This window comes from Colossoma macropomum, unplaced genomic scaffold (genome assembly GCF_904425465.1).
Source record: "Colossoma macropomum unplaced genomic scaffold, Colossoma_macropomum, whole genome shotgun sequence".
Classification (NCBI taxonomy): domain Eukaryota; kingdom Metazoa; phylum Chordata; class Actinopteri; order Characiformes; family Serrasalmidae; genus Colossoma; species Colossoma macropomum.
This window is the reverse complement of record NW_023494806.1, coordinates 1,735,404-1,756,622: the sequence shown is the minus strand read 5'-3', so window position 1 is coordinate 1,756,622 and position 21,219 is coordinate 1,735,404. Positions and strand designations below refer to the sequence as shown.

Below are 21,219 nucleotides of genomic sequence, written 5' to 3'. Positions count from 1 at the left end.
CAGCCAGGGCTTCTGATTGGGGTAAACGCGGACTTGTCTGCAGGGCACTACGTCATCCACACACTTGCGTATGAAGGCGGTGACTGTGTCTGCGTACTCGTCCACGCTGCCCGACGAATCACGGAACATTTCCCAGTCCACATGATCAAAACAATCCTGCAGCATAGCATCTGAATGGTCAGACCAGCGGCGCACCTCCCTGGTAGTGACCGGCCCCCGTTTCAGCTTCTGCCTATAGGTGGGCAGGAGCAGGATGGAGGAGTGATCTGATTTGCCGAACGGGGGTCGGGGGAGGGATTTGTAACAGTTCCGGATGCTGGAGTAAACATGGTCTAAAATCCTGTCTTTCCGAGTGAAACATGTTACGTGCTGGAATAATGTCGGACAGTAGGTTCGCAGGTTATTCCGATTAAAGTCCCCCGCAACAATAAGTGCAGCCTCCGGGCGCGCGGTCATCTGCATGCTGATAGCCTCGTGTAGCTTCCCGAGCGCGAGGTCCGAGTCCGCCTGCGGGGGGATGTACACCGCGGCCAGACAGAGTCCCATTATCTCACGGGGCAGCCACGCCGGCCGGCAAAACACGATGAGAAATTCCAAATCCGGCGAGCAGAAAGACTCGATGAAATGTACATTCCTCCGATCACATCAAAGTGTTCCTTCCACTAGGTTCTAGATAGAACTATCTACAGCACATTTTCAGTCAATGTGAAGGTCCCTTTCACAATGCAAAGAACGCTTTATTCATGCAACGGGTTCTCTCAGTGTTCGTGGTTCTATATAGAGTCATTTTATTTACTGAAGCACTGCAGCTCATTCAGTGGTTTCTGACGCTGAATGACACTCGGTCACGTACCAAGAACCACGACTGATAGAACTCACAGCTCACAAATCTCAACCTTCAGTCAGAAGATGAAAAAACCACCTCTACACTTTAAAAATGATGGTTCTTTAAGGGTTCTTTAGTAAGGAGAATGCTTCTAACCCCTTAAGAACCCTTTGCATGATTAAAAGGGTCTTTGCATAGTGAAAGGGTTCTTCAGATTGCTGGAGAATATAGATGGTTCTATGTAGAACCTTTTTATAGAACCTTTTTGGAAAGGGTTCTATATAGTACCCAAAAGAGTTATTCTATTGTTATGATGTCAAGCTTTTAACAGTAGAAGAACCCTTTGGGTGCTGTATAGAACGCTTTCCAAAAAGGTTCTATATAGAACCATCTACAGCACGTTCATGCACATTCTCCATCAATCTAAAGAACCTTTTCATGATGCAAAGAACCCTTTTTAAAAATGGTTTTATATAGCACCAAAAAGGTTGGTTCTATTGTAATATTATATTGACATTGTAACAATAGAAGAACTCAAAGGGTTCTATTTAGAACCATTTTCTTTACTGAAGAACCCTTGAAGAACCATAATTTTTAAGTGTGTATGGTAATGCTATTTTCTGCTACACACTTAAAAAAGATGGTTCTTCAAGGGTTCTTTAGGAAAGAAAATGGTTCTATATAGAACCATGAACACTCAAAGAGTGTTCCTTCAAATAGGTTCTGTATAGAACCATCTGCAGCATTTTTTTCATGTTCTCCATGTTCATGGTTCTATATAGAGCCATTTTATTTATTGAAAAACCTTTGAAGAACCATTATTTTTATGTGTGTATGTTCATTTCTGCTAGACGCTTTAAAGATGGTTCTTCAAGGGTTCTTTAGTTACGAAAACTAAAGAACTATTTCTTTTTTGTGCTATACAGAACTCTTTTCAAAAAGGTTCTATATCAAACCATCTACAGCACGTTCTCCATAAATCTGAAGAACCATTTTGCGATGCAAAAGGCCGCTTTTTTCTGACCAAAACCTCCTTAGACTACGATGTACTCACAGTCGGTGACGTATCTAGAACTTCCAGATGTTCATTTATAATCAATTGGTTGGTTCCTCTGTCACTTCCTGACTATGTTGGTAGCTAATCTACCGTGTAAGTCCTTCAGTCCAGCTTCTGAAGTCCTAACCAATGGGAGAGCAGCTTGGCTGTACCTACCTACATATCACAGGGAAAACAATCCTGATTGGACAATTTTCTGTTGGGCGTTTCAAGAATTTAACCCTTTTGTTTCCAATCAAAACGTAATAAGAAATAAGAGAACTATTACAATTTTTCAGAAAATAAATACAAAAAGCAAAGATTCTGTTAAAAATGAATTAAAATGAACTAAAAATTACAGATTTGTACTTTTCAGTTACTTTTTAGGTGCCTAAAACTTTTGCGCTGTGCTGAACACACTGGAAAAAGATGGTTCTTCAAGGGTTCTTTAGTAGAGAAACACTCAAAGAACGCTTTGCATGATTAAAGGGTTCTTAGCATTGTGAAATGGCTCTTCAGATTGATGGAGAATGTGCCGTAGATGGTTCTACATAGCACCAAAAATGGTTCTTCTGTTGTTAGAAGCTTGACGTCGTGAGAAGCTTGACAACCATAGCAGAACCCTTTTTGGGTTATATACAACCATTTTCTTTACTAAAGAACCTTGAAGAACCGTGTGGTTTAGCTCTTTGGTATAACGGACCATCAACATGTGCCCACACGTTCCTTTGGCAGGTGCTAAGATGTCCGTGTGGATGTTCTGGGTGAATTGTTTGATTTTCTCCTGAATCAGTCCGGTTCTCCGACCCTTCAGTCCCACGGAGCGCGCTCAGAAGAGCTTACTCATCCCAGCCCTTCAGCCCGACTGCAGACGTTCAGCCTCTGATGAAAGAGCCCGTTATAGCGCGTAGAGGCGTGTGGCGCTGCTGCGGCGTCTGCAGGAGGGGGAGGTCGAAAGGTCACTGCTTCTGCTGTATTACAGGGGGTTATGTGACAAACACAAACTACCGTTTACACTTCAAAACTTAAATGTCTTCGAAGGGGAATTCCACCAGTTTTTCAAAATTTCTGCCAAATTAAATAATTGAGAGTCGTTCAAAGAGATTTGGTGAACTGAAGAAGAAGTGTGTGGGTTTATATTGTTTTATTAGTCCTATTATGGTATTTATTTTCATTTATTTATTTATTTAAACATCTATTTTATCTCCTATTTCATTTTTTATGTGAATTATTTATCTGCATTTTTTTGATTTTTTTTTAGAATCGACTTTTTTATTCTTGCTTCTTTTTGCTCAATTTTTCCTCAACTTTCTGTCGTCCCCTTACATTTCTATGTAAAGCACTTCAATATAGAATGTCAATATATCGATAACAAAACCTCGTATCTCCGTTTTTGTCGGTTTTCAGGTTTTGACAAAATCTGAAAATACCTGTTGTTCTTTACATTATGGGTGAAGTTCATGATGAATGGACCAAAACAAACGGCCCAAAATCACTCTGTAAAAATTCTGGTTCCATTGACCGACATTAGAAGTGAAGTAGGTTTTTTTCTTCTCCTGTAAAGTTACGAGGTTTTGTTCCAACAACAGCGACATGAATACTGATACATAAACAGGGTTTATTAATGTTATTATTGTCCTCAGAAACAAGTCGTACATTTGAAAAATACGCACAATGTACTCAGTAATTCTGCTTGGTTGCTCAGGTCTCCTCGGCTATATTGTGATCCTGACATAATGTGATCCCAGTTCTCAGCTTTCTCCCAGTTCTCACCCTTCCCCTACACGAGAACACACAAACAGAGGGGTAGGGCTGAGTGGTAGGGGCGAGGGGTGGAATGGGATCGGGCCATACTGTCTGAAACCGTAAGGCAGTGTGGTGTCACTGCGGTGTCACTGCGGTGTCACTGCGGTGTCACTCAGTCTCTCAGTGCTTTGAGAAAGTGAACGTGGTGGAATGAAGGAGTCGTGCAGATTGTTGTGACCTATTTCTGCTCTTTAGAGTTTGAGGCTCTGTTTCTGAGCGCTTGATGTCTTTACTGTCACATCGTCTCCTCTCTCAGCTCCAGACGACGACTTCTCTCTGTTTCTCTCCCTCTATCTCTCTTTCTCTCCCCCTCTCTCTCTTTCTCTCTCCCCCTCTCTCTCTCCTCTTTCTCTCTCTCTCTCTCCTTTTACTGTTTCCCTCTCTCTCTCTCCTCTCTCTCTCTCCTCTTTCTCTCTCTCTCCTTTCACTGTTTCCCTCTCTCTCTCCTCTCTCTCTCCTCTTTCTCTCTCTCCTTTCACTGTTTCCCTCTCTCTCTCCTCTCTCTCTCCCCCTCTCTCTCTCCTCTTTCTCTCTCTCCTTTCACTGTTTCCCTCTCTCTCTCCTCTCTCTCTCTCCTCTCTCTCTCCCCCTCTCTCTCTCCTCTTTCTCTCTCTCTCTCCTCTCTCCCTGTCATACTCTCTCCTCATCTCTTTCTGTCTCTCTCCTCCTTCTACCTCTCTCTCTCTGTCTCTCCTCTCTCTTTCTCCTCCTTCTATCTCTCTCGCTCTCCCCTCATCTCTGTCTCCTTTTACTGTTTCTCTCCTCTTTCTCTCTCTCTAGCTGTTTCTTTTTCCTCTCTCTTTCTTATCCCCCCACTCTCTCCTCCTCCTCTCTACTGCTCCTTCTTCTCTCTACCTCTCACTGTTTCTTTCTTTCCTCTCTCTCTCTCTCTCTCTCTCTCTTCTCTCTCTCTCTCTCTCTCTCTGAGGGCTGTGAGTCATCTTTCAGATAAAAACCAATCCTTCATTTTCTCTCCAGCTCCTGCAGAAATGTCAGTACTAAACTTTAAAGTGACAGTCGGTGAAAACTAAAATTCCCTCAAGTCCCGTCTGGAGTCTGGAGTTTGACACCCTGTTCACGAGTATGGCGGCTGTTTATTGAGCTTAACAGCTGCTGCAGATGTTGTACTGTGAGTGCCAGTTAGACAGCTAATTAGAGTAACGCTTAAGGAGCTGTGGGGCAGCAGGGCTGTCAGTGAAAGGTCTATTAGTAATGAATTGATCTACCTGTTATTGATCAGTCTGATTCATAACTTCGTCTTTATTTCGTGTTTTATGTTAAAACAAACTGAATAATGTCGAAAGTGAGACGATTCGCTAATTAATTATGCTGAACAATTATTTACATTTAAATAGTGCAGTAAAATAACTGTAATAGCAAACTCTTATTCTCTCCTCCTCTCTCTCTCTCTCTCTCTCTCTCTCTCTCTCTCTCCTCTCACTCTCACTCACTCACTCACTTTCACTCTCTCTCTCCTCTCTCTCTCTCTGGCTGTTTCTCTTTCCTATCTCTCCCCTCTCTCTCCTCCTCCTCTCTACCGCTCCTTCTTCTACTTCTCTATCCTCTCATTGTTTTTCTTTTCTCTCTCTCTCTTTCTTTCTCCCTCGTTCTCTCTCTCTCACTATCTCCTCTCTGTCTCTCTCCTTTCACTGTTTCTCTTTTCTCTTTTCTCTCTCTCTCTCTCTCTCTCTCTCTCTCTCTCTCTCTCTCTCTGATTGGTTGGATTTATTGCTGTAAATAGCAGCACCTGTTCAGGGGGGATTAGCAGGAAGTGGACGAGTTTATTTCTGCTGCCCTCTCTCTCTCTCGTGTGTGTGTGTGTGTGTGTGTGTGTGTGTGTGTGTGTGTGTGTGTGTATGTGTGTTCTGTCCTTGTGTAGGAACATTGTGCCACTCACGGCGGGAAGTTTGGCTGAGTGACTGAACAGAGAGAGAGAGAGACTGGAGAAAAAGGGGAAAAAGAGGGAGAGCAAGAAAGGAAACAGAAGAGAGAAAGAGAGGGAGACAGAAACAGTGGGAACAGAAAAAAAGAGCGGGAGAGAGAAAAGAGAGAGAGAAATAAGAGTGAATGAAAAAAGAAATAGAGGCAGCGAGAGTGAGAGAGACATAGAGAGAAAGAGAGAGAATAGAACAAAGAGAGAACAGAAGAGAGAGAGATGACACTATTACTATTTACCTCCACTGTTCATTCAGCCTAATGAGAAACTGTAGAACAGACTCAGTTTATATCACAATACCTACATTTAGAGTCGGTTATTCATTCAGCCTAATGAGAAACTGTAGAACAGACTCAGTTTATATCACAATACCTACATTTAGAGTCGGTTATTCATTCAGCCTAATGGAAACTGTAGAACAGACTCAGTTTATATCACAATACCTACATTTAGAGTCGGTTATCATCAGCTAATGAGAAACTGTAGAACAGACTCAGTTTATATCACAATACCTACATTTAGAGTCGGTTATTCATTCAGCCTAATGAGAAACTGTAGAACAGACTCAGTTTATATCACAATACCTACATTTAGAGTCGGTTAAACATAAAAATACATATGTGGAACATTAAGAATCGTCATATTTTCTGCAGTTCAGCACTTTTTAGTGTTTTAATGTAAAATATGATGATTTTCTGTGTGAACAGCTGTTCAAAGCTGTGTTTGCTGAGTTTCTGAGCTCAAAATGAGCTAAAATTGTCACTGAAACAGTCACTGCTAAAACATTTGGTACAGTTTGGGTAGTTATGATTGTTTTGGTAGAGACAGAATGGAATGATCAGTCATTAGTTTGATTAAATAATCATAATTAAGGTTTAGAGTCACTCAGAGCAAAAGGACTTTAGTCTGAAAGTCCAAGATCAGTTAAAAGTCCCTGATGTGTTTCAGCTCTGACTCTGAACCAGTTCAGTAGAATCATCCAGACACACCAGGATTACTGTAGAAACAGGAATATTGTGTAAATATGCCTAAATTTGCTTTCTCAGGATCCACATTCAGACTGTACTCTTATTGCATAAATGATATCTTTTTGTTTGTTTTGTTTTAGAAATCAGTGCAGAAGAGCAAAGAATACATTTTAGGCCTATTAAACATTAAACCGTAAAACCAGTGCAACTTTTTCTTTCAGAATGTTCTGCACTTTTACTCTTTTGGCCAAAAATCATGTTTTTGGTTATTTTCTGCCATTTCCTGACTGCCCACCGCTGGACCTGAAGTTTCCACCTACCTCCATTAGTGAGTCTTATCTGCCTCCGAAGAATGGCTGAATGCCGTTTTCCTGAAAAGGAAAATAAACAAAGAAAAGCTGAGATGAGTGGAAAAACAAGGATTGTAAATTTTAGTGGTGGAACAGCATCTAAAGCAGCACTAACCACCGTGAGAAATGTGCCTGTAAATAGCTCAGCTCAATCACAGCAGTGAAATATGCAGTCAAACAGCAGAGCTGTAATCGAGAGGTCACCTGGAAAATAGCTCAGAATTCAGCATTCGGCTCGGTTACAACTCAGTTACAAAAGATTAAAGGGTCAGAACTTTGAGCTGCAGTTGGGTCAGAAAGATCCGTCCCAGCTGCTGGTCATAATGACGAGCGGCTCTGTGGTGAAGGAGGAATAACAGCTCCAGGACTGACTGAGTGTCTTTGTTGAACTTTGTTGACTTTGGTCAAAGGTTTTGATTAGAGAGCAGTTGTGCGTGAGCCCCTCCGGGACGGTACCGGACGGTACCAGACGCCAGTAGGACACGCTCTGCCCGCACGTTATGTATGGAATTTAAACGCACGGTTTAACCACGGTTTAACCACAGTGTGGCGGGATTTAACAAAAATGTTGGGAAATCAATCAAAATGTTGCAGGATTGCACAAAAATGTAAGAAAATCAACTAAAACATGGTAGGATTTCTAAAATCTTAGGAAAATCATCCAAAATGTGGCAGGATTGTGCAAAAACATGGGACAATCCACGAAAACATGGCTGGATTGCTAAAAATCTAGAAAAAAATCCAGCAACACATGGCTGGATTGCAGAAAAAATGTAAGAAAATCAACCAAAACAGGGCGAGATTGCACAAAAATGTGGAACAAAACTCACACAAAATGTAGCCAGATCGCCCAAAACACAGATTATCAACCAAAACAGAATCAGAATCAGAAAACATGTCCAAAATGTGTCCTCGCCACTGAAAACCTGTGAACAAACAGCCGAAACAAGAACAGCGAGAGTCTGTTGAACAAAACGAGTCAGAATCACCAAAAATGTGCGAACATTGTGCAAAAACTTGGGAAGATCTCCAAAATGTGCAGAAACGCTCAGAACATGGCAACATGGCCCTAAACATGGGTGCAGATGTTTGTGGCTGATTTTATATTCCGTAATAAAGTTAGAGCAGCTAACAGTGAAAGTACCTGCCTGTATGAAGCGATGCTGATTTCTTTGAGCGTCATTGGTTCTCACTGCCGTAACCGTGTTTACTGTGTTTACTGTTTTGGTTGTTTTGGTTGTTTTTGGCGTCCGGAGCCTGAACCTGCAGGCCAAGTCACGCTGAACAGCACGCTGACATGATGCTAACGGCAGGGTGCTAAAAGGCATCTCGAGCATACTGTGTGTGTGTGTGTGTGTGTGTGTGTGAGGTCTGCTGCTCATCTGAAGCTCCTGAATAGAAATCATGTCGTGCTGATCTGAGTGTGAGGGTTTATTTTAGCTCTCATGCTCAGGAATTTGTAATTCGTCCAACAAAAAACGGGGTGGATGAAAGGATGGATGGATGGATGGGTGTGGTCTTTAATGGATGGTATGACAGAGAGATGGATGATCAATGGGTAGATGAATGGATGGGTATGTTGAATAGCTGGGTGGGAGGATATGATCAATGGATGGATATGATGGAAGGATGGATGGATATAATGGAGGGATCGATGCATATGATTGTGTGATGGATGGATATAATGATGGGATTTATGGATATGATGGATATAATGACAGGATTTATGGATATGATGACGGGATTTATGGATATGATGGAGTGATCTATGGTTGGATTTGATTGAGGCATCTATGGATATGATGGACAGATGTGTGGATGGTGCAGTAGGATAAACACTGACGCTGTGTGCCTCAGATGTAACCCTGGATGTGTTTTATTTAGTACTCTGTGACGTCTCTAATGTCAAGTATGCTGACTTCATTTTCTATTAATGTTCATTATACATTTAGTTGCAATCTAAAAGGTGTGGGGTAGTTAAAATAGCTATTTGTAGTGAACCTAAAGGTACAGAGTGGTAAACAGTGTTTATTTGTTATATAATAGGGGGACACCATGAATCTGAAGGGTGGTTCATTTTAAGCTGGGCTTAAACAAAATTTTTTATTATTTTCTCCCAAATTCAGTCGTTTCCAGTTCCACCTGCTAGTTAGGACTCCCCCAATCACATGATACTACCATCGCTCCGAGACCTGTGAAGCTCCACCACATCTAAATATCATTAATCTTACAGCCCTACACTTTATTATTTTATGCTGTGCATATATTTGCTTCGTTTACATTTTATTTATTCTATATTTTTGTGTTTATACTTTTAAACTTTAGTTTTACGTTTAATTATGCATCTATAGGCATGAAACTGCTTCAAACGGCATCTCATTGTACTTGTACAGCGCCACTATATCTTACTGTTTATCATATAACAGCCAAACACGTCTCTGACACGTCAGTGATCACGCCGGTTTTACCGTATAGACTGTATATTACCTCCTCTAACCGTTTTCACAGCGCTGCTGGTTTTTCCCACCATTCTGGAGCTTCACTGACTGAAAGGACCCATTGTCCTGCAGCCCAGCCCCCCTTTAGCACTCCACACGGACACTCGCTGACCGGCCCTGACGGATGATGTCACACTTCACACTGTGTCACTCTGCATTCTTCTCCATGTTGATTGTTTTAGCACCTTGTGTGTGCGTGTATGTGGCGCAGATGTACGTCAAGGCCAGGCGTTTTTATTAGAACAGACTGACCTCTGAGGACTTTTGGTCATCCAAGACATCAAAAGGAAGAATTCCACCAATTTCTGAGAAGAGATTCGGAGTGGTTTGGTGTGAAACGGTTCAGATGTCTTTACAGTGGTGGTGATAGGAACCAGGGGTCGCCATGACTACAACACAAATATAGACATTTTATTTACTATCCAGAACCACCAGTGAACCTACACGAGTCTTCTGAGTTTATATGGAATGTTGATGATGGAAAATAGTGGAAAATCTGGAATAATACGTTTTCTTTGGGGACTATTTTGCCTATATATTAATGATAGATAATAATGATATAAAAAATTAGAAGGTTACATACAATAATAACAAAAAAATGACAATAATATTAGATAATAGTATTATATAATACACAATAATAATATAGAATATAGAACAATAATGTAGAACATTATTCCAAGTTTCTGTATGGAATGTTAATGATGGTAAAACAGTGTCTCAGTCATCAGGCAGTGAATTCATAACCATTTACTGTAGTAACTTTCTGTGAGGGAGCTTTTAGAGGTGGACGTCTGGTTCCTATCACCACCACTGTGAATCATTCTGACTCAGTACGTTTATCTAGAACAGAGCGTTTCACACCAAACCACTCTGAACGACTCTGTTTACATCTTAACCACTTAATTATGCAGGGAAATTTGAAAAAATGATGGAGTTCCCCTTTAAAAGCTGGTCTAAATGAACACTCGTGGCTCTGTTCTTCCTCATTTAAACACATAAATCAGTTCATCGTGTGTTTGGGGGTGTTTTGTGTGATGTAGTGAAGGAAATGACTCTGAGTGGAGAATGTTCTTTTTTTTATTTTCCTTCTCTGAGCCACACTTCGGCTGGACTTCCGGACAGGAAGTGGCTGGAAAATGGCTGTAACCCCGGTATAAAATCTCGGAATGGTGCACAGATGCCACTCCGAGATAAAAGTCCTGACATTCTTGTGTGTGTGTTCATGCAGGGTGTGTGTGTGTGTTAGACTGCGTGAAACGGGTGAGACAGTCATCATTTTTATATCAGAATTGCGATATCAATGAGCGCATTTTTAAATTTACAAGAGCTGCAATTTTAACTATAGCTTACAAGTTTTAAGTGAAAAATTTTTAACCTAATAACACAGAGCTTGTGAACTGCTTGTAGATGAGTTAGACCAATCAGAAGCAGCCAAACACCCGTGTGGTGCCTACTTGACAACACAAACAACAAAACCAACCTGCAAACTAACACATTATGTTCAGTGCTGGAGTCTGAAGCTAGAGAAAGTGGATATGCTGCTCATCTTGGGCAAAAAAAGCAGAGCTGGACCTCAGTTTGTAGAGGAGGGGAGTGATGTAAAGCACGTTTCTCTATCGGTCAGTCTGATGGACGAGTCTGGGTTTGGCGAATGCCAGGAGAACGTTACCTGCCTGACTGCACTGTGCCAGCTGTAGAGTTTGGTGGAGGAGGGATGATGATATAGGGCTGTTTTTCAGGGGTTGGTCTAGAACCCTTAGTTCCAGTGAAGGGAAATCTTAATGCTTCAGCACCAAGACATTTTGGACAACTGTAGCTTCCAACTTTGTAGGAACAGTTTGGGGAAGAACCTTTCCTGTTCCAGCATGACTGAGCCCCAGTGACCAAAGCAGCTCCATAAAGGCCTGACTGGGGGAGTTTGGTGTGGAAGAACTTGACTGGCCCTCACAGAGCCCTGACCTCAACCCCATCCAACACCTTTGGGATGAACTAGAACGGAGATTGTGAGCCAGGCCCTCTCGTCCAACATCAGTGTCTGACCTCACAAATGCTCTTCTGGATGAATGGGCAGAAATTCCCACAGACTCTCTCCAACATCTTGTAGAAGATTCCCAGAAGAGTGGAAGCTGTTAGAGCTGCAAAGGGGGACCAGCTCCATATTAATGCCTGTGGATTTAGAATGGGATTCATAAAAGCTCCTGTAGGTGTGATGTGTAGGTGTCCCAATACTTTTGTCCATATAATGTGGTAGTGAATGAACAATGTGACACAATTAAGGGTCGAAGATTGGCCTACGTTATTTTAACCAAAATAAATTACTAATACTAAAAAATCCAAACCAAAACAAAGGACTAAAAATACATGTTTATAGATAAGTGTCAGAATCCACATAATCAAGTCTGTTTGAGATTTATCTCTAATTGAACCAATGATTTTTCTAAATTTCTGCATAATTAACTGGTTAAGATGTAAACAGAGTGGTTCAGAGTGGTTTGGTGTGAAACGCTCTGTTCTAGAGAAACTTACAGAGTCAGAACTGTTCACAGTGGTGGTGATAGGAACCAGACGTCCACCTCTAAAAGCTCCCTCACAGAAAGTTCCTACATGAAATGGTTATGAATTCACTGCCTGATGACTGAGACACTGTTTTATGATAGTTTAGAGAACTTAAACTCCATTCATGGTGGAGGGATACATGGAGGGCGCTGTGAGGCAAAATAGTCCCCAAAGAAAACTTATTATTCCAGATTTTCCACTATTTTCCATCATCAACATTCCATATAAACTCAGAAGACTCGTGTAGGTTCACTGGTGGTTCTGGATAGTAAATAAAAATGTCTATATTTGTGTTGTAGTCATGGCGACCCCTGGTTCCCATCACCACCACTGTAAAGACATCTGAACCATTTCACACCAAACCACTCTGAATCACTCTGTTTACGTCTCAACCGTGAAAAAGGCTGCTGGACATGTTTAGTTCTTCCAGAAGCGCTCTGGACCAGAGTGTTCCTTATGGTGGACGTTCTGAACGTTTCTGGCCATCTGATATATTTCCCCCACCACCACAGCCGGAGCAGCTGCAGCCTTCTCCTAAAATAAGAGTCAGGAATGCAGCGGAGGGCAGGACCAACTCTGCCGCTGCCAGGAACGCTGTACATTAATGTAGGGGTGTGTACACATGTGTGCATGCGTACATAACATACATTTCCAGCAGCTCAGCACACAATCAAAAAAAGCCTGTTAAGTGAAAGTTGAAGTGAATTTTTTTGCGAGGAGATTAGATAAAAGACAATCCACTTGCAAAAGGAAAGGCAAAATAAAATAAGTGGAAAAAACACAGGTTCAAATGTGCCTGGTCGACCCCAAAACTGCCCCCATCAGATAAACAGCACTTAAAGCTTTCATCTCTGAGAGAGAGGAGAAAATCAAGCTACTTCAGATCTGAAAACATCCACAGGTGTTTCTGTCCATCCTTCCACTGTGAGAAGACGACTCAGCGCTGTGGGTCTGAAAGGATGTGTAGCTGATCAAGAAGAACCTCACTGAGAAAAGGAGACGGACACATCAAACAAAGAAGCTGAGCAATGGACTGACCACCCCAGAGTCCAGACCTCAACACCACTGAATGTGTTTGATTACTTCAGAAAATGATCAACCAGCTTCGAAGACTGGACTTTGGAGGTGTGTCTGCAGATTCTTTGAGGAGCTGAAAGTGAGTCTCCTGAAAAGAATGGAAGCTGGAATGAAGGGAAAGATTGGACACACAGTGGGCTGCTGTGTGTCCACTCTTTCGTTGCTGTTGGGGGACAGTCGTGGGCTGGAGGTTAGGGAACCAGCCTTGTGACCGGAAGGTCGCTGGTTCGATCCCCCTCGGCTGACAGTACGTGACTGAAGTGACTGAAGTGCAAGGCACCTAACCCCCAAACTGCTCCCCGGGCGCCGTGGATAGGGCTGCCCACCGCTCCGGGCAAGTGTGCTCACTGCCCCCTAGTGTGTGTGTTCACTAGTGTGTATGTGGTGTTTCACTGCACGGATGTGTTAAATGCGGAGGTCTAATTCCGATGTGTTCAGACACAGTTGGCTAAAAGATTCATTAAAACCTTGTATCTCCATTTTTGTCGTTTTTTAGTTTTTATGTTGACTTAAAAGTGTTTGTTGTCCTTTACATTGTATGTAAATTTCATGATGAATAGACCAACAGAAACAGCCCAAAATGTCTGGTTCCATTGACTTACATTAAAAGTAAAGTATGTTTTTTCCTTTTCCTGTAAAGTTACCATTTTGGGGATACGAGGTTTTCTTCGGACAGCAGCAATTTTATATAAATATATATGTGAAATATTACTGTCACCTACATGCTGATCCCCCAGACTTGATTCTGTGGTTTCTGACACTGTGAGACACACTGTCATCTATAAACATGGACTAAAGTAGGTCAGCATAAACAGTAGCATTAATTTATTCTAATAAAACTGTGATGTAAGGAATTGTGTGGTATGTTTTCTTTATTGCGGTGTACAGGCTGTAAATAGCCTCCTAATGATGATCCAGCCTGTTTCCCCTGAGCTTTTAGCCTCATTAAGATCAAACGCTGCTGCCTGATGCTGAATTCCTGCCACAGTGATTAATGACTGATCTACATCTCTGCCATCATACGGCTCTTACTGCACTCCCAGCACATCTGCACCTCTGCACCTCTGCGTGTGTCTCACTCAGGATAATAATGAGGAGGATACACTAAATCCCACTGCTAACTGTGCAGAATCGGCGCTCTTAGGCTTTACACGCTGAAACTTTCATACAAGTTGCTTGAAACCTACATGAAACTAAACCGCATTGGAGTTTCATAATGTAAAGCATTTTGCAGTGCACTTCAAACTCAGCCGCAGCAATTCTGTTCTCTTATTGGTAGATTTTTAGGTGTTCCGTTTCCTTATTGGTGGATCTTTAACCATTCCATTATCCTTTTAGTGCATTTTTAGCCATTCAGTTCTCTTATTGGTGGATTTTTAGCCATTTGGTTCTCTTATTGGTGGATTTTTAGTCATTCTGTTCTTTTATTCGTGGATTTTAGCCATTCTGTTTTCGTATTGGTGGATTTTTAGCCATCCCATTTTCTCATTGGTGGATTTTTAGCCATTTGGTTCACTTATTGGTGGAGTTTTAGTCATTCTGTTCTTTTATTGGTGGATTTTAGCCATTCTGTTTTCTTATTGGTGAGCCTTTAGCCATTCTGTTCTCTTATTGGTGAGCCTTTAGCCATTCTGTTCTCTTATTGGTGAGCTTTTAGCCATTCTGTTTTCTTATTGGTGAGCTTTTAGCCATTCCGTTTCCTTATTGGTGGATCTTTAACCATTCCATTATCCTTTTAGTGCATTTTTAGCCATTCTGTTCTCTTATTGGTGAGCTTTTAGCCATTCTGTTCTCTTATTGGAAGATTTTAGCCATTCTGTTTTCTTATTGGTGGATTTTTAAACTGAATCTACATTTTTGCTTTATCATTACTGTTATTATTGTTGTTATAAGGTCCAAAATGTCTTAGTCTGATTCATGATTTGTGATTTTTGTCTGTGACAGTATCATCATGGCAGAAAAGAGCAGAACGCAGCACAGTCCCGGTCTCTTGCCTGCTTTCGTTTCAGATAAAAGCGTGTTACTTACGCACACTCTGTCGTTCCCGTGGCGTGTTTTTGATGGTATTTCTGTCTTGGCCTTGTAGCTGTTTTTCCGGTGCGGAATCATCCTCAGATAAGAGCAGCAGGGCTTTGGATGTGTGTTTGTGTTCGGCTGCAGTCGTCTGTGCAGGTAAATGGGCTCAGGTGTTCGGGAATGTGATTAAAACTGCTGAACATCAAAAGACTGAGCACGGAGCTTTTCAGCACTAATGAGCCCGTTTACTGTGGGGAGGAATCCAGACTCTAATTTATCTTGTTGTGATGTCAGCATTCAGACCTTTCAGCTGTCAATCATATTCAGTATCAGTCATATTTTCTTACATTAAAGAATTTCTGTTTTTATTTATTTATTTGTTTGTTTATTAATATTTACCCCATTGATGGGACTTTTATTATGTATTGCTCTCTGTAACACTAATTGAGCGCTTCAACCTTCAGTTTAAATATCTCTCTCTCTCACTCACCCTCTCTCTCTCCTTTTTCTTCTGTCTCCCTCTCTCTCACTCTCTCTCACTCACCCTCTCTCTCTCCTTTTTCTTCTGTCTCCCTCTCTCTCACTCTCTCTCACTCACCCTCTCTCTCTCCTTTTCTTCTGTCTCCCTCTCTCTCACTCTCTCTCACTCACCCTCTCTCTCTCCTTTTTCTTCTGTCTCCCTCTCTCTCACTCTCTCTCACTCACCCTCTCTCTCTCCTTTTTCTTCTCTCTGTCTCCCTCTCTCTCACTCACCCTCTCTCTCTCCTTTTTCTCTGTCTCCCTCTCTCTCACTCGTCCTCTCTCTCTCCTTTTTCTTCTCTCTGTCTCCCTCTCTCTCACTCTTCCTCTCTCTCTATTTCTATCTCCACTCTCTCTTGTTCTCTATCTATCTTCTCCCCCTTTCTCTTTCATCTCTTTATTTCTCTATCTCTGTCTCTCTCACACTTTTTTGTCATTCTCTTTCTTTATGTTGTTCTTTCTCTCTCTCAATCTTAATCTGTCTTCTCTTTCTCTCTTTATCTCTGTTCTTTTTCTCTGTTTATCTTTCTTTCCTCTTTCTTTAACTCTCTCGCTCTATATTTGTCTTCTCTTATCCCTCTTTATCTTTCTTTCTCTCATTCTCTATCCCTTCTCGTTCTCCCTTTCTTATATCTCTCTTTATCTCTCTCTCTATCTTTATCTCTCTTCTTTCTCTCTCTATGTCTCTCTATCTCTTTCTCACCACATGTTTATCTTTTCTTTCTCTTTATCTCTTTGTCTTTCTCTGTCTTTATCTCTCTTTCTCTCTCTCAGATAATGATCTGTCTTCTTGTTTTCCCTTTCTCTTATCTCTCTCTTTATCTTTTTCTTATCTCCCTCTTTATCTCTTTCTCTCTATATATATTTGTCTCTCTCTCTCTCTCTCTCTCTCTCTCTCTCTCTCTCTCTCTCCCTTTGTGCTGCAGTAACAGCCTCTGCTCTTCTGGGAAGGCTTTACACTAGATGTTGAACATTGCTGTGAGGATTTGATTGAGCATTATTGAGGTCAGGTACTGATGTTGGATGGTCAGTTCTGGATCACTAACTCATCCCAAAGGAACTGGGTGGAGCTCCATCACTCCAGAGAACCCAGTTCCACTGCTCCACAGCCCAATGCTGGGGGGCTTTATACCCCTCTAGCCCACGCTGGGCGTTGGACATGGAGACCTTAGTGTTTCTCGTTGGATCGAGTTCCTGCAGGTTTAGGGTTCTTCACACTTCAGTGCAGTGAGATGTTTACAGCTGAGTGCTGGAGCAGCATCGTTGTTTTGTTGTCTCTCCCATGTTTGTTTGTTTGTTTGTTTGTTTGTTTACCCCCCTCCCCCGGCCGTGTTCAGGTGGACAATAAAACACTGTATTGTTTTTTGTTTTCCACTGCTGTGTGGATTGATTTTTGTGCTCTCCTTGCCATACGCTGTTAAAAAAGATGGTTCTTCAAGGGTTCTTTAGTAAAGACAGTGCTTCTGTATAGAACCACGAACACTCAAAGAACCATTTGCATGGTGAGATCGTTCTTCAGATTGATGGAGAATGTGTTGTATATGATTCTACATAGAACCTGTTAGAAAATGGTTCTATATAGCACCAAAAAGGTGTTCTTTTATTGTATACAAGATTAACACTGTAACTATAGCAGAACCCTTTTTGGTGCTCTGTGTTTCTTTGTGCTACTGAACTTTTAGTCTGTTAGTAAAAGAGTCACAGATGCTTCCAGACAGCCTGAACTAAAAGTCTGACAAATGCAGCAACAACAACTACACTCTTAGAAGATGGTTCTTCGAGGGTTCTTTAGTAAAGGCAATGCTTCTATATAGAACCATTAGTTCATGTTCTCATCTCAAACCAACAGATTGTGCACCTGACCTAGAGAATCATTTCAGATTGCATATTTAGTTTTTTTTGGAAGGAAAAAGTTGGAGTTTAAAGAGAGATGGTTCTTCAAAGGTGCTCAGGTCAAGTCAGTGGTTCTGTAGAGAACCATGAACACTCCAAGGACCATTTGCATGGTGAAATCATTCTTCAGATTGATGGAAAATGGGTCGTATATGATTCTGTATAGAACCTATTAGAAAATGGTTCTATATAGCACCAAAAAGGTGTTCTTTTATTGTATACAAATATGACATTGTATCTGTAGTAGAACCCTTTTCGGTGCTCTGTGTTCCTTTGTGCTGCTGAGTATTTAGTCTGTTAGTAAAAGAGTCACAGATGCTTCCAGACAGCCTGAACTGAAAGTCTGACAAATGCAGCAACAACAACTCCCTCACTACACTCTCATTGATTTTCACTAACATGCAGCTAAAACTTGACAACACCCTATAAGCAACTAAGTAAACACCCCAGACACCACGGCAACTGCCTAGAAACACCTTAGCAACCATCTGGGATACCATAAATACCACCTAGCAGTCCCCTCGAAACCACCTAGGATACCATAGCAACCGCCTAGCAACACTGTAGCAACCACCTGGGATACAATGCCAAACTCCTAGCACCACCATAGCAACCACCTATTCTACCTTAGCAACACCTTAGCAACCACCTTGGATACCTTAGCAACCACCTAGCAACCTAGCAGGTAGTGGGAACCATTAAGCTGACATGGTTGTGTGTGTATCAGTGTTGCTGGAGTTAACAATGTGTGGTCAGTGGTGGTCTCTTTTTATTGATAGTGTGGGGGGGGGCTAAAAACTGTACAGTAACTGATGAGGTATAGTCTGAAACTGTAAACAGCGCACCTTTATGGTGGGTGTTTCTGATAAAGTGGCCACTGAGTGTAGTCACAAGGTAGGTGGACAAAATAAAGTGAACACTGAGTGTATGATTGGTGTGGTCAGTGTGTGTTAGTCTGGAGGAGTGTGTGGGTGCGTTAGTGCCCCCCCCCCCACTTGACAGGGGATGTTTCATCCTGACCTACTGCCTGCGAGCTGAATTATTCAACCCACAACCTTTTTCTCTCTCTTTGAAATATAGAAATAGAAGGAAAGATTCGGCCTTAGAACTCAGCAGTTATTACCTGTTTTTCAGTTCAAATGACATAATTACTTTTGCTGCTTTTACATAATTGCAATGTTTGATTCTGACCTTTTTATGTTTGTTTCGATGACAAATATAATGTTTTTTCTTTCTGCAAAACTACACTGGGCACAGCAATAACTCATCAAATTCATATCATAATAAAATCTCCTCTCCTCCTCAGATGTGACGGATTGAAAGTTTAGAATCTGCACAGTTTGTCCACTCGTTTCAGGGAACTATGAGTCAGAAACATCAATATACGGCTACAGCCTGATTATTTCCGGTCTTCACTGTGAAAGAGTGACAGTGAATCAGTGAGTCTGCGCTGTGGTCTGTGTTCTGTGTTCTGGGTTCTGTGCCGTATTGTGTTGGTAATGAATCATGTTCCCGTATCTGAACATCGTTCCCATCTTTGACAGAGAACGTATCCGTCTCCTGCCTATCCGCTGCTGATTATTACCATGGCAACAGGAGTTTAGAGGGGAATGCTGCGTGTTGTGTTTATCAAGTACATTTGCCTCAAACCTCAGGTCAAAAGATCAGATCTCTCTGCTTTTCTCTCCATTATAGCTTCTATTTGGTTTACAGCAGAGTGGATTTCACCCATATACAGTTACATTACACCCATTTACACAGGTACACTACACCTATATCTACAGTTACACTACACCCATTTACACAGTTACACTACACCCATTTACAGTTACACTACACCCATTTACACAGTTACACTACACCTATATCTACAGTTACACTACACTCACTTACACAGTTACACTACACCCATTTACACAGTTACACTACACCCATTTACAGTTACACTACACCCATTTACAGTTACACTACACCTATATCTACAGTTACACTACACCCATTTACACAGGTACACTACACCTATATCTACAGTTACACTACACCCATTTACACAGTTACACTACACCCATTTACACAGTTACACTACACCCATTTACAGTTACACTACACCCATTTACAGTTACACTACACCCATTTGCATCGTTACACTACACGTTTCCATAATTACTCTACACCCCTTTTCAATAGTTACACAACACTCATTTCCATAGTTACGCTACACATCTCTATAATTGCACTAGAGGGGGTCAAATCCACTTTGCTGTAAACCAAATAGAAGCTATAATGGAGAGAAAAGCAGAGAGATCTGATCTTTTGACCTGAGGTTTGAGGCAAATGTACTTGATAAACACAACACGCAGCATTCCCCTCTAAACTGTTTACACTTACACTACACCTGTTTCCATAGTTACACAACACACGTTTACATAGTTACACTACACCCATTTCCACTGTTACACTACACCGATTTCTATAGTTATACTACACCCATTTCCCTAGTTACACATCTGTTTCCATAGTTACACTACACCTGTTTCCATAGCTACACTACTCCTGTTTCCATAGCTATACTACACTCATTTCCTAGTTATGCTACACACATTACCATAGTCACACTACACCCATTTTCATAGTGACACTACACCTGTTTTCATAGTTGCACTACACCCATTTCCAAGATTGCACTAAGCCCATTTCCATGGTTACACTACTGTTGGTCACCTCGATTCATCACAGTACCCACAGAAACTCATTTGGACCTGTGATTGGTTGGGCTGGTAGAGGCTCATTTGCATATTGCAGTGTTGTGAAGGCCAATATCGAAATTCATAACAGTAAACAAATGATATATTATGCAGCACTGTGTCACCCTCGGACGCGCTGCTGGTCAGAATATGACCTGTAGGTAATATAATACACTGTAATTCAGGCCTGTCTCAGCCTCAGTTATAGCAGCTCCATTTAAGCCCAGCCTAAATAGCTCCTGACCTGCACTGGTGGTGTTATTATTATAGATGAAGCTGGGGAAGGAGAGCTAATTGTGGCTTAGCCTCATAACTCACATCCACAGCACTGGCTAAGAGCGCTTTATACTTCATACATACTCAGAGTTGGACTGTTTGTCGTTATTGGATTAATGCAGTGTTTATGGTCTGCTTGGCTACTTTTGTGCTTTGAATAAGTCGTGTTCTTAAATAAAGGCAATGGTTCTATATAGAACCATGAACACTCAAAGAACCATTTGCATGCTTAAATGGCTCTTTGCATGGTAAAATTGTTCTTCAGATGCTGTATGTAGAACTTTTTTGAAAACTGTTCTTTATAGCACCAAAAAGGGTTCCTCTATTTCATACAAGCTTGACATTGTAACTATAGCAGAACCCTTTTTGGTGCTCTATGTTCCTTTGTGCTACTGAGCTTTTAGTCTGTTAGTAAAAGCATCACAGATGTTTCCAGGCAGCCTGAACTGAAAGTCTGACGAGTGCAGCAACAAAAAGATGGTTCTTCAAGTGTTCTTTAGTAAAGGCAATGGTTCTATATAGAACCATTTGCAAGCTTAATGGCAAAATGGTTTTTCTGATTGATGGAGAATGGTTTGTATATGGTTCTATATAGCACCAAAAAGGGTTCTGCTGTTACAAGCATGACATCGTAACAATAGCAGAACCCTTTTGGGTGCTAGATTGAACTCAAATTCAAAATAGGTTCTGTGTGGAACCATATATAACACATTCT

At 41.4% G+C, this 21,219-nt stretch overlaps 1 protein-coding gene across 1 annotated transcript in view; it reads left to right on the top strand.

Moving 5' to 3' along the window:
• The window catches only part of zdhhc8b (zinc finger DHHC-type palmitoyltransferase 8b), a 91,871-nt gene that overhangs the window by 49,487 nt on the left and 21,165 nt on the right, over positions 1-21,219 (top strand). The window lies entirely within an intron of this gene.